Here is a 13,545-nt window from a genome sequence, read left to right on the forward strand (position 1 = left end):
TATGTGAATGATGTAATCTCGTAAAAGGTTACTGCTTATATTACCATGCGCACGGCCATTTGATAGGAATACTAATTGTAACGAGGTTGTTACTGAATCGGTGAGCTGGTAATAATATATTTGGGTGTTTCATTATTAATTATGTTGAGCTCACTCCACAATGTTTAGAGGTACTCTTGATCTGATTTTTTATATGCTCTGTTGGTGGAAAAATATCTAATTCCCTCCATGGGAATTTCGAATTTCCATTTGGAATTGCTAGGCAGGCATTAATTCCATTGTGGAGTTTTATCTCCCTTATGCAATTATCAGACTGTACCTCTTAAATAGGCTTCTGATAAGTTCACCTGCATACACCCAGTGTAAGTCTGACGAGTCTAGTGTCAGACCTACAGTACGACGAAACGCTGGTTAATAGAGCAAACGCCTGAAAAGCCATACATCTAATTTTTGATCTGATTTTTGTTTTTGGCATGGCCGAAGTTACCCCGGAAGAGGACAACTTTTATCACAAAACTATTCCCTGAAAAACCTATTTAAATAAAATGCATCAAATTGGGTTGATCAGTTACCAGACGTACTTACATTTTGACCCCATAAACCACCGGAATGGAGAATCAAATGCTGGGGCTAGAGAACAGTTTGTTTTCTGCTGTTACCAGACAAGACAATAGTTGGGGCTGCGAAAAAAATTGACTCAACAATGAGCCCACCAATGTTCTCTGGACTACAGAGTGTTGATATAGCATTCTTTTGTACGTGCATTTTAAAACTTGTACATTGGGATCGATTACTCATCCTATGACTGTTGTAGATGGATATTTCCAAGAAGGAATAGTGGCAGAATTAACTGTCAAGTGTTACGTTTGAATTTATAGTTTTAATTACTTTTTTTCATTTCAGAAAAACATTTTGTTTACTGCGATACATGAATGCTTGTGCTTGAAGGGGAGACAGATTATTAGCATGAATGTCTTGGGACTACCAGCACAGTTTATGTACAAGAAGGCGTGATCGTTGTCATCCTCCTCAGCACGCGAAGTTGGTAAGTTCATGTGCCAATATTATTTGGTTGATAATATAAAATTTCTGCTATAATTTTCTAATTTAACGTTTAGATTTCAAAGATTTTGATTTTGTTCAGTCATTGTGATAGTGACAGTGCTTTTTACTACACTATCCACATACTTGTGCCATTATTGTTCTTTCATAGTTTTCTAGTCAAATTGCTCTTCCAATAAAGGCAAAATGTTGTGACTTTATTAGTTTAACAAAGGGCATTTTGAGGGTAATTTATTCTCTCTGGTTGCATCCACTCACGGAGAAAGATCGGTTTAGTATGTTGCTGTTCATTAAACTGAATAAAGTGGACGAAATTCATCCTTGGGACCTCCAAAAAGTATAACTGTTGCGGGTAAGGAAAACTCCATAGTTGCCAGTTTACTTTTGGACACACTTAAATGCTATTTAACTGGATATGTTTACCAGGTGTATGCATAAGTTTTTGCTGGTTTTTGTAGTAAACAAAAAACATAATTTTCAAGGGAAATTCATTTTTTGTTTATTCTTCACACGTCGTCAATGTTTAAGGTAAATTGATTACCATGCCAGAAAGGCAAGCCATTCGTCGAGCCTTGTTCCAATTGCTGAAGTGGTGCTCTTTGAACGCGTGATAGTCAGATGGCATCAGGTCGGGTGCAGAACGATGTCCCATCCTAGCGATTTCAAGGTGTCTTCCACTGGTTTTGTTGTGTGAGACAGTGGAGTGTCGTGTAACGATCACTTTGCCATGTCTTCTGGCCCATTCCGGCTGTCTTTCGATCAATGCATGATTTAAATTAATAGTTTGTTGGTGATAGCGTTGTGCATTAACGGTTTAGCCGGGTTTCAAAAGTTCATGATACACAATACCGCTCGGAACCCACCAGACACCAAGCATGGTGTTCTTGCCGAAGCGATTGTCGAAACCATGTCTCGCATGTTCTAATCGATGGAGCGTGTTCACCGTATGTCATATAGAATATTTGGTTTTTAAGATTGTAATTTTGATTAAAATATTGGTCCAAAGGTATAAAGCAGTTTTCTGCTATGTTAAGGAGGGGTCCTTTATTCGTAACTTTGAGGATTTCCATATCCTGCTTAATGTCAGTAAACTTGTGATTGTAATCGTGCATGTGTTGTCCTACTGATGAAAATTTATTGTATTCACATATTCCAAGTATCTTACGTTAAAGCTCCTTCCAGTCTGTCCAACATAAGAAAAATTACAGCTGTTTCATTTTATCCGACATACTCCTGATTTTGAAAAACTATTAGTCTTATTAATAGAAGTGTCTAGCTCATGGCTAAATGGTTAGTGTGCTGGCCTTTGGTCACAGGGGTCCCGGGTTTGATTCCCAGCAGGATCGGGAATTTTAACCATAATTGGTTAATTCCCCTGGCACAGAGAATGGGTGTATGTGTCGTCTTCATAATTTCATCCTCATCACGACGCGCAGGTCGCCTACGGGAGTCAAATCAAAAGACCTGCACCTGGCAAGCTGAAGTCCTCGGACACATCCCTGCATTAAAAACCATATGCCGTTTCCTTTCATTAACCTTTAAGCACACGGGCCAAATTTTAGGACTCAAACACACGCGCGGGGTTTAAACACTCCAGCATTTAAAACGACATATAGTGATTTGGATTTCTGTAATTTATTGACATAGAACAACTCTTTGGCTAATCTATCACTACTTTATTACACAATTGATCATTAGACATCAGTACGAAGCATAATTTGATATACGGATTTTTTCAGACATATTTTCTTAAGTTTACACTAATTACAGAAAAAAACTGCTAAATTTTTGAGAATATAGTCTATTTTGTTTATGTTAAACAAAAAGAGTGATAAGTCATGAAAACTGTAAAGTTTAAACACACACTTATTCGAGAAAATGTTTTGAAATAACGGCACAAAATGTGGCTTGTAAAATTCCTTCAGCACAGAGAAAATGGCGAGTCATGAAAAGAACGGAATGCAAAATGAAATCAAATGATTTAAATATTAACCTTACATCATGTCAGCACAGTACAATAACCCAAATAATTACTTAATTTCTTCTCTATTTGTAAGTTTAGCATCGCGAACTATCTTATAATTCTGGCTCGCAGAAATTATGAAGATTGGTACAAGTAACAATTGCATCAATCGTACATAGCCAAGCATCATGAGGAGTATTTGCCTCTTTAGCTGCAGTTTTCACAGTAGGGATGTGCTTGGAAACTATTTTTCTTGCCCTAGTTCTTACATTTTCTGGCGTAGGATTCTTTTTCCAAACTGTGCCACCCTTTTCTTTGTAAATGTCTAATCTGTGCTAACGGCAAATCGTCATCTCCGTCGCTTTCAATACCCAATTCATCACTTTCACCCTCCTCTTCACCATCGCTGAAGTCGCTGCCAAGAGAATCCTCATCACTGCGAAATTATCCATTTTCTTGCGAGATAAGTCATGCTAGTAAAATTTTTAAAATGCCCACTAACTGTCTGAAACTTCATGTCAGCCAGCAAGTTCGAACCACCGTGTGTTCTACGTGACTATAGCTTTGCCACCATCGCCTATATTTCCGTTTCCGTTTGGTTGCATAATGCAGATAAATCTAGGCTGCTGCAGCTGTGTAAATCTTTCAAAAATGCACTGTCTCAACTGGTGGAACACTGGTAGGTTGCGCGTTACAACCTGCGGTGCGTAACATTGCCCCGTTTAACCTTGGCGCGCGACGTGGTTACGTTCCAGAGTTAGGTGCGCATGTCTGTACCCGCCTTTGAAGTATCAAAAATAAGGAAAGTCAATTCAGTTCAGAAAACCTATAAACACACAATTTCTTTAAATTTCTAGTTATTTCACCTTGCACCAGAGTGCACGACATCAGTTCTTTAATCGAGACATCTGTGGAGAAAAGTCCAAACTCCTTGAAATAGTTGTTGCAACACACACACAATAAATCCTGTCGTTTTAGGAAACTTAAAAATAACACATTACCCTAACCCTTTAGTAGTGACATCTTTTGATCAACGTCCCAACTTCTTGCACTAGTTGTTTCAAGTTTTGTATGTTACATTGCGTACCTCGCATTACAGAAATAACACAAGAAGGCTTATATTTGAATTCGGGGAATGGCGTTTACTTCGAAGTATGCATATTTCAAATTAACCAACTTCAAATTCACTGTATAACATTGGAATGATTTTTCCACAAGTTGTATCTTAAGTGTAAAACATTTTTTTTTTTTTTTGCTATTTTGTGATTTATCCTCATTATTTAGTGTATAGCTTGTTGTTTGAGTCATCAGTCCACTGACTGGTTTGATTCAGCTCTCCATGCCACCCTATCCTGTGCTAACCTTTTCATTTATATGTAACTACTGCATCCTACATCTGCTTGTCATATTCATACCTTGGTCTACCCCTACTATTCTTACCACCTACACTTCCTTCAAAAACCAAGTGAACAAGTCTTGGGTGTCTTAAGATGTGTCCTATCATCCTATCTCTTTTCGTTAAATTTATCCAAATAGATCTCCTCTCACCAATTCGATTCAGTATCTCTTTATTCGTGATTCGATCTATCTCCATATCACCTTCAGCATTCTTCTGTAACACCACATTTCAAAGGCTTCTATTCTCTTCTTTTCTGAGCTAGTTATCGTCCATGTTTCACTTCCATACAATGCCACGCTCCACACGAAAGTCTTCAAAAACATCTTTCTGATTCCTATATCAATGTTTGAAGTGAGCAAATTTCTTAAAATGCAGACTAGCACAAGCAAGGAAGAGCTTTCTTATGCCGTCCTTTACCAAGCTCGATAGCTGCAGTCGCTTAAGTGCGGCCAGTATCCAGTATTCGGGAGATAGTACGTTCGAACCCCACTGTCGGCAGCCCTGAAGATTGTTTTCCGTGGTTTCCCATTTTCACACCAGGCAAATGCTGGGGCTGTACCTTAATTAAGGCCACGGCCACTTCCTTCCCACTCCCAGCCCTTCCCTGTCCCATCGTCGCCGTAAGACCTATCTATGTCGGTGCGACGTAAAGAAACTAGCAAAAAAAAAAGAATGTCCTTACTTCTGCCATTGTTAGTTATTTTAATACCCAAGTAACAATATTCATCTACTTCCTTTAAGACTTCATTTCCTAATCTAATATTTCCTACATCACCTGCCTTTGTTCGACTGCACTCCATTACTTTGGTTTGGACTTATTTATTTTCATCTTGTACTCCTTACCCAAGACTTTGTCTGAACCATTCAGCAGCTTCTCCAGATCTTGTGCAGTCTCGGGTTGAAATAAAAAGCTTGAGATTTGCGGATGATATTGTTATTTTATCTCCTTGGACTGTGATTTCCTTTCCAAATTCCTCTTTGATTTCCTTTACTGCCTGCTCTATGTGAACATTGAAAAGGAGAGGGGACAAACTGCAGCCTTGCCTCACTCCTTTCTGGATTGCTGCTTCTTTTTCAAAGCCCTCAATTCTTATCACTGCAGACTGATTTTTATACAGATTGTAGATAATTCTTCGTTCTCGGTTTCTGATCCCATTCACCTTCAGATTCGTAAATAGCTTGGTCCAATCGACATTATCGAATTTATATATGTATATATTTAAACATTAAGCATAGTATTTTATTAGAATTGTGGCATTCTTGTTTAATCTCAGTAATGTTTTATCCTGTACAGCCGCTATTGAATAAGCAGGTCGACGATGACCTATTTAACAGGTCGAAACTGGTACTGTGTTGTAATGTAATTTATAATTTAAAGTATTGATTAGGTGGATAACTCTCGTCCTTCATACTTGCATGGTAAACAATGAAGCATAGCTAAACAGGACAACTCTCGGGCATCTATGACAGTGTCTCGTCAGAGGTCTTGTACATCCTGACATACGACATGGAATGTTGAATATTATTTTCTCTGCCCTTCCAACATTTGCACTACCTCTGCGAACTTTGAGCCCGCTACTTTGAGATCTGGAGGCTGACACTCTACCACTGATACATGGAGGCAGCTAGAGTAGGACCATTAGGCAGTACCGTATGGTTGATACGAGGCATTAGGGAGGTTATAAAAAAGAATTGTAATCAGTAGGAAATGGTAAATGGGATGGTTTTAGAGTAGTGTTTTTCAGGAGTGTGAAAACAGATATGTACCTTTAAAGGTGGTCAGGAATGGGAAAGAACATCTGCATTATAAAGAGATTAAGGGGGAGGTGTATATTAGAAAGAAACACAAGTTAGGAATGGTTGTGGAAGTAAGGAAACCTTGAAGGAACTTACCAGGAAATTGAATTTTACAAAAAAGTCAGCTAATAGTAATTTAATGGCAAGTATAGTTGACTGTCATCATAATTTTAGGGAAAAATAAAAGGGTTTGTGGAGGCAATTTAAGGCAGAAACAAATTCCAGGAAGGACATTCCAGACATCACCCCTTAAGGCTATGCTGGGAATTTTGCCCTAACGTAACTAGCAGATACATCTGTTTCCAAAAATTGGCGGCAAAAACGGGAATTGTTCCCCTCACTCCAATCATCAGACCCACTATGGGTGGTATTTCTCCCTGTTCATATTCCACTTCTCAAGGTTGACAGTTGAGGGCTGCGACTTACGGCTGTCAAAGCGGAGAGTGGGGTGGATAATGTAACTGAAGGCAGTGATGTCGATCCTTGTGTGGCTCCCGATAAGTCATGAACCTCTTCAAATACCTGGAAACCGCGGTCTTTCAGCGTTGTCGCAATGAACGAGCGAATGTTATGATGACACGTTCACCACGAGGTCTAGATCGCAGAATATGCGCGAGAGTTTCAATCTCCTTGCGGCAGTGCCTACATCTTCCTGGTACTGATCTAACTGCTGTAATCTTAATTGCCACACGCCATTCACTACATGACGAGCCTTGATTTGACAATTTGTTTAAGATTTTATTTTGAGTCGAATGCTTTTGATCGATTGGTGAAATCTATCAAAACAAAGGAAACAATTTTGAATTATCCATGAATGCGTGAATATACATGAGAACCGGATGTTCACGAGCTAAAAGAGCCCACTGCCACTGCTGTTGAAGTTCAAGAAGAGTGTAAACGTTAACTTTTTACACTTCAAAATCAACTACTTTTCAAACAAACCGGGTACATTAATAAGATGGTAAGGACAGTAAGATGATGGAAAAGAAATGCCGGTAGGTGCCAGTGGAGATGGATGACAGACAATTATTATAATACCGTAAATGTAAGAAATTTATTTCTTTTTCACCTATTCAGTACAAGTCAGTTTTAAAGTTAGAGTTAAATGCTCATTAAAATAACAATTGGTACATGTTTTGCCCTTTTCTATGGGGCATCATCAGCCGTATAATTACCTCAAACCATATTTGGTACCTGGTTAAAATTGATCCAAAATCGACTACAGAATTGAATATATTAAAAAACTTCACCCAAAAAACCCATCATAAGAACCACTTGATTTAGGTACAAGTGAAAATGACAGTATTGATGGCATTGAGCCATGGTCAATGTTGAATATGAATGAAAGTTTAAAAGTATTCTTACAAAATGATGAAAGTGAGTACAGAGCAATACAAATGATTATATACAAACTAATAAGGAAATTGCATACAAACTAATAAGGAAATGCATTTCAACACTGTGCCATTTTTCATAATACTGGACCTGGCCATGTGAACGTGATTTAGTCTTATTCAAAAGAAGCGAATAAGTTCTAATTTTTAGCCCAGAAAGACGTTATATTTATGCCGTAGTTCTACTCGAGCACCTGTGTTGAACAATTTATTAGAGAACCACGTAATTAGGCCGTTAAAATGTCATTAGACCATCTTCTTCCATTGAGCAATATTCTGTGTTAAAATGGCCTGAAAATATTTCTGTATTTACTGTGTGAAAGGCACTGCTGAAATCAAGAAGTGCAAGTAACGTGAGCTGCCGTTCGTCCATCGCACGTCTCATGATAACTGTCAGTAGGGCAGTGGCCCTGTTGTAAAGGGTCAAACAATTTGTATTTATTTAGTCGGTTAATTGCACGTGTGCCATGCGTTCAGAGAGAAGGTGGATAATAAGTACAGGTGAGGGAGTTTTTAGAACAGAACATTGTTGGAAAGAGGCCACTTGTGAGGCAGGTGTTTGATATGAGTAATGAGTACGGCTCCTATAGCTGGTGATGTGATAGTAGTTCACGTTTCACTTCAATCTCGCCGATTTCACGAAATTCAAAGAATGGCCTATTTGGTGGTAGTTGGTTCAGAAGAGAATTGTCTCACATATTGTTTGCATTTTCTTTTTACTTTTTATTTCAGAAAAATGTCCATTTAATCTATGCTGAGAGTTTCTTTACGTCGCTCCAACACACAGGTCTTATGGCGACGATGGCATAGGGAAGGGCTAGGAGTGGAAAGTGTCCGTGGCCTTAAGGTAGAGCCCCAGCATTTGCTTCGTGTGAAAATGGGAAACCACGGAAAACCATCTTCAGAGCTGCCGACAGTCGGTTTCGAAATCACTATTTCCGGAATACTGGATACTGGCCGTACCTATCGAGCTCGGCTTTCTAGATTACATGGCTGGGGCAAAACTTTCCCCAATTCTTGTGGAACGAAGCTGTTTCCAAGTGTTTGACTCGTTTCAATTTCCAGCCAAGTGTTTGTAAAAAGAACATTTCTTATTTGGGATTATTATTTTACCTCTATTCCGAAACGTCCGGTACTGTTGAAGCGCGCTACCCTGTAGAGACATCCTCGATCAGCCATGGAGACTATGGCCGTGCCCTGAGGTGCGTGTTGGAAACTTTTAGTTCGCTTATACTTGACAATTTTCTTACCGATATCCTTTATATTTTTACGTCATCCCATGGACTATTCAAGTCATCAGCTCTTGGATCTAAGTTTATATGTTTAATGTCCCTGAATGTGAATACTAGGGTGCTTTGAGCGAGTAAGACAAATATATTGTCAAGTGTCGATATGCTGGGAGTAAGGGTCTGGTCACGTGATACTATTTTCTGTGAATTGTTGGTGATCGTTAACTCAAATAGTGTATATGCTATTTTTAGCCGAGTGCAGCCCTTGTAAGGCAGACCCTCCGATGCACAGTGGGTAATTTCTAGCATCCAGCCAGCCAAAAACAATATTTTCAACCCTTGTCTTTGCGCATTTTCTATGAGTCGTGTTTATAAGACTCTTGGGTACAGTAATTAAGTATTGAAAAGTCGCGCTGTCTGATTATCTAATCTCACCGAAGGCCTAAAGTGGCTCTCCTCCGTCAGCGCACATATTCTCGCGAGGCGACCGCGCAGTTATTATGTGAGGGCTCAGTAAAGTGGTCAGAACTAAATATTTCCTCAGCTTGCAATGTGATTATATTAGATGAAGGTATGTATTTTTATATAGTATGTAGCATTTTCTGAAAATTACTATATTGTTTTCCGGAACATGCACTTAAAATTCAGGTACACGGTGTCCAAGCGCTATATAACACAAATTTGAGCTGACTTTCAAAATGGATTGCCTTTGATTTCCGCAATGAAAGTCTTTTGGATGAGTTATTTATACTTTAGTGAATAGAAAACTGTGATTTTTTTTGCTGCGACCAGGCGCGACCATGAGAGTAATCAATTTTTTTCAGAAGCCATGTCGGAGGTAGGTTTTCGAGCTCTTGAGGAACAGCAGGGAATGTAAACGGAACAATGATATTGCGAATGTTGTAATTGAACAGTTAGGCTTTGAGGATTGTTCCGAGGATATATCCAAGCCAATAAGGAAATCTGTCAGTATTCTGTGTGCTGACATTCGATCACGCTGGACAAAATATAGTAGAAAAATGGACAAATTGCTGAAGTACAATAAAAGTTGGTTCGAGCAGAGAATGAGCCTTGCAGAAGGACGTGCATCACAACAATGTCAGAATGATCCTGCCAGTACTATAGCTCATTCCATGTTAGGAAAACAGTATTGTCGAACGGCTCCGCTCAACGCCATGACGGGAAAACGGCGGCACATAAATTTATGAAATTCAGTATGTAAGTTCAAGACAAAAGGCTGAAGAAACTAAGATACAAATTATTTTCGTGAACTAAAGGAGACGTGGGGTTTACAGGGGCCACTTTCGGTTCGTACAGAATCAGAGGTAAACTACATCACATAAGAGACCTCAGCACTGAAATATAAGGCAAATTGCGAGAGAAAATAGACAAATAATTTTATGGACTTGAGGGGCGGGTGATGTATTTAATTTCATTTAATAAATTTATCCAGACAATAAAAGCCAGAAAAGAGACGCAGTAAATAAATACTGCAGATGACTTCACTACAGAAGTTTAGGGAGGGAACGCGTCTATTGGTTGATATCCGAAGCAAAGTGTTGGCAATACCAATGATGGAAACCGCTAGAAGATTCTTCAGAGAGGCTTCCAATTCTGCGGATATTACTGGAGTAAATATAAATTTAATAAACCATCTACGTGCCATAGTAGAAACTCTTTCGTGTGGATATGCCATTGTACGCAAAGGAAACTATACAATTGTACTTACAAAAATACAAATCGTATTACATGCCTGTAGCTTTGCACGAATTCTTGGGTCATGGAGAGGTCATTAGGTCCTGTATTATACCTATTGGACAACTCTTCTAGGAAGCCCAGGAGACCAAGAATAAAGATAATAGGAAACCTTCCAGAAAGACACAAATACTGACCTTTTCCATAGGCTGCTAATATCATCGGACCCTTATATTATTATACCAGCTTAGGGAAATCAAGGAGGAGGAAGAAGTTGATTCCGCATTCACGAGAAGTGGTCAGCTTACTGTCTGAGATTCCTGTATCTGGTTCTGCCGAAGGAGATAATGACGGTGACGATAGCGATTATGATGTAACTGCATCTAACGAATAAATTGTTTGGCAAGTACATGTATTCCTGTATATGTTTTTAAACATTATAAACATGTCCCACTATTAACATATATTTAATTTCTTAAAGCTATAACGAAAAATGATTAAAATTAGAAAGATTACTAATTCTATTCCTGGCGTAGACATTCGTTCTTTGTACTTGATTGACGACACAATTATCTCCAATAATAGGAGTTACATACTAAGTTTTATGTAAATCGGTCCATTAGACACGGAGATACGATTTTTGGCCGGCTAGAGTCCTGAAATTACGCACTGTGCGATGGGGGTGGGCGGCATCTGCCATGTGGAGGTAACAGCGTGTTATTGTGGTGGAGGATCGTGTTATGTGTGGTCTGAGTTGCAGGGATGTGGGGACAGCACAAACACCCAGCCCCGGGGCCATTGGAATTAACCAATGAAGGTTAAAATCCCCGACGCGGCCGAGAATCGAACCCGGCACCCTCTGAACCGAAGGCCAGTACGCTGATCATTCAGCCAACGAGTCGGACATTAGTGTAAGTGAAGATGAGGTATGATTTGCGGGCATTAGTGGAATATTGTCAAATGTGGAAAATACCTTACTGTTGTTTTGTATCTCCAGCCTGTTCCAGTAAATTAGTATTGAAGTCCCCAAATATTAAAATATGTTCATAAGTAGGTGATAGTCCCTGTAGAAAGTCTTCACTGTCTGACAGGTGACCCACCTGTGGTGGCTGATAAACTACTCCTATTAGGACTTTAACTGTTGTCACAGTGATCTCGGCAAAAATGAACTCGGGTCTCGGGACAGCACAGTGCGCAGATGTGCATATAATTTTACATTTAATATAATCTCTACAGAACAAGGCTACTCCTCCACCTCTTATACCTATTCGGTCATGCCTGTAAATATTATAGCCCGTTATGTGAACCATACTACTAGGAATAGTTGCGCGTAACGAGCTCTCATTAGCACAAGCTACGTGTACATCGCTGTTTTCAAGAATATCTGTTAGCTCCTCGTGATGGGCAGATAGCGATTGGGAATGCAGTTTAATGCTCGGGAGTTTGGCCTGAAATACTCGCACTAATGAGCTCTGGCAGCGGGGTGTCTGCAGTCCGAGCGGAGATCATGGAGCATGTCGTGGTAGTTGGTAGCACTATTAGCAGCCACGGTCTCTTGGCCGAGACGAGCTTGAAATTCTTTCATCCGATTTTCAAACAAATACCTTATTTTGCACGGCCTTAAGTTATTTTGAATTTCGTAACGGTATACTAATTAAACTGTTGATTATCCCGACAACTAAATGAATCCGTAAATGAGGATTTGGACGAATAAAAGGGGTCTTACGGGCTCTGATATTAGGAGCGTTCGTTGGCGACCACGGGGCCCGTAAGCGAGTCCACTTACGTGTGGCAGGCTCCTCAGTTTTATGTATACCATCCGACCTCCCGTGGACTGACCCCGACAATATTACATATGGAGGCCTAGGGAGACTTTCATTTTCACGCACTTCGTGGTCCTTAGTCTTCTTCAGTCGATACCTTGAATTTTCGAAGTGTCGGACCCCTTCCATTTTTCTGTCTTATGTATAACACTAATGATCGGAAAATTTATTCTGTATGACTTTTGTTATGTAGTACATTTCGGTAGGACAAATAAAGTTGGCATTTACAAGTTGAATTTAGGCGCCTTCCCCTAAACTGCCATTTCATCCAGGTGAATACAATTATTTATAGCCTAGAGTGTAGTTCCTTATTCCCCGACTTTACATACTGAATTTCGTTACATTCTGTTAGCCCACTTTGTCGTGGTTCGGCGTTGTTATGGACTTATATGAATATCTCCGTTATCACAGCCGGTACGGTAAAAAAAAGTACGTGGTATTTATCGATAGGACCAGTAATAACATAATTATTTGAGAATTAACTTCAGGCCTTCCCGTAAACTGCCATTCCACTCAGTGTGAATAAAGTAATTATATTCTAGATTGTAATGGCTCATTTCCCGACTTTACGTAAAGTGATCTTGAGCCGTTTATTCGTGATGTCCGTACACACACAGAGATGAACTCGCAGCAATGTACAGACAACTCTTGGAAGTTACACTTTTTTATATGGCTTTCAAATGGAGTCAAAACAAACTCTATTGAATGCTGTTGTACTTTGGCGTCTACTCGTGAGAAAGCTGCATACAACTGTGTCCAAAACGAATCGACAGCGTCATATGCGCTCAGAGCACTGCGGAGAGCCTTTGAATTAAATCCAGGCCTTTAACACGCATTCTGTGACACCCCCTAACGGCCAACGTTCAACGGACGGTGCTCGAACCGGGTAACCACGGCCATCGGGTGGGCCGCCGAATGGAAAACAAGATTTATTCGAGAGAGAGCATTTTTCACTGAACAGTTCAGATTTGATGGCTTGTATATGTGGAAGGCAACAGAAGCCAGGAGCACGCCGATAGATTTAGCTGTGTACGTAGGTCGTCATGATAGAACGTACGTTCGGTTTATTGTATTTTACTTGTAAAAGAGACATAAACCTTCTCACTACCGCTGTGCCATGTCGGAAACAATGAGCGTTGGTCTCGCGGGCGATGTTGCTAAATGTGCACGAGGACCATGCCAG

At 39.8% G+C, this 13,545-nt stretch overlaps 1 protein-coding gene across 1 annotated transcript in view; it reads left to right on the forward strand.

Annotated features, from left to right (window-relative positions):
- Window positions 1–13,545, forward strand: part of LOC136885461 (uncharacterized) — a 273,832-nt gene that overhangs the window by 167,323 nt on the left and 92,964 nt on the right. The window contains exon 7 of the mRNA XM_068230446.1: window positions 904–1,045. The gene's annotated coding sequence lies outside the window, so the exon portion shown is untranslated. The remainder of the gene's footprint in view (window positions 1–903; window positions 1,046–13,545) is intronic.

Source organism: Anabrus simplex, chromosome 14 (assembly GCF_040414725.1).
Source record: "Anabrus simplex isolate iqAnaSimp1 chromosome 14, ASM4041472v1, whole genome shotgun sequence".
Lineage (NCBI taxonomy): Eukaryota > Metazoa > Arthropoda > Insecta > Orthoptera > Tettigoniidae > Anabrus > Anabrus simplex.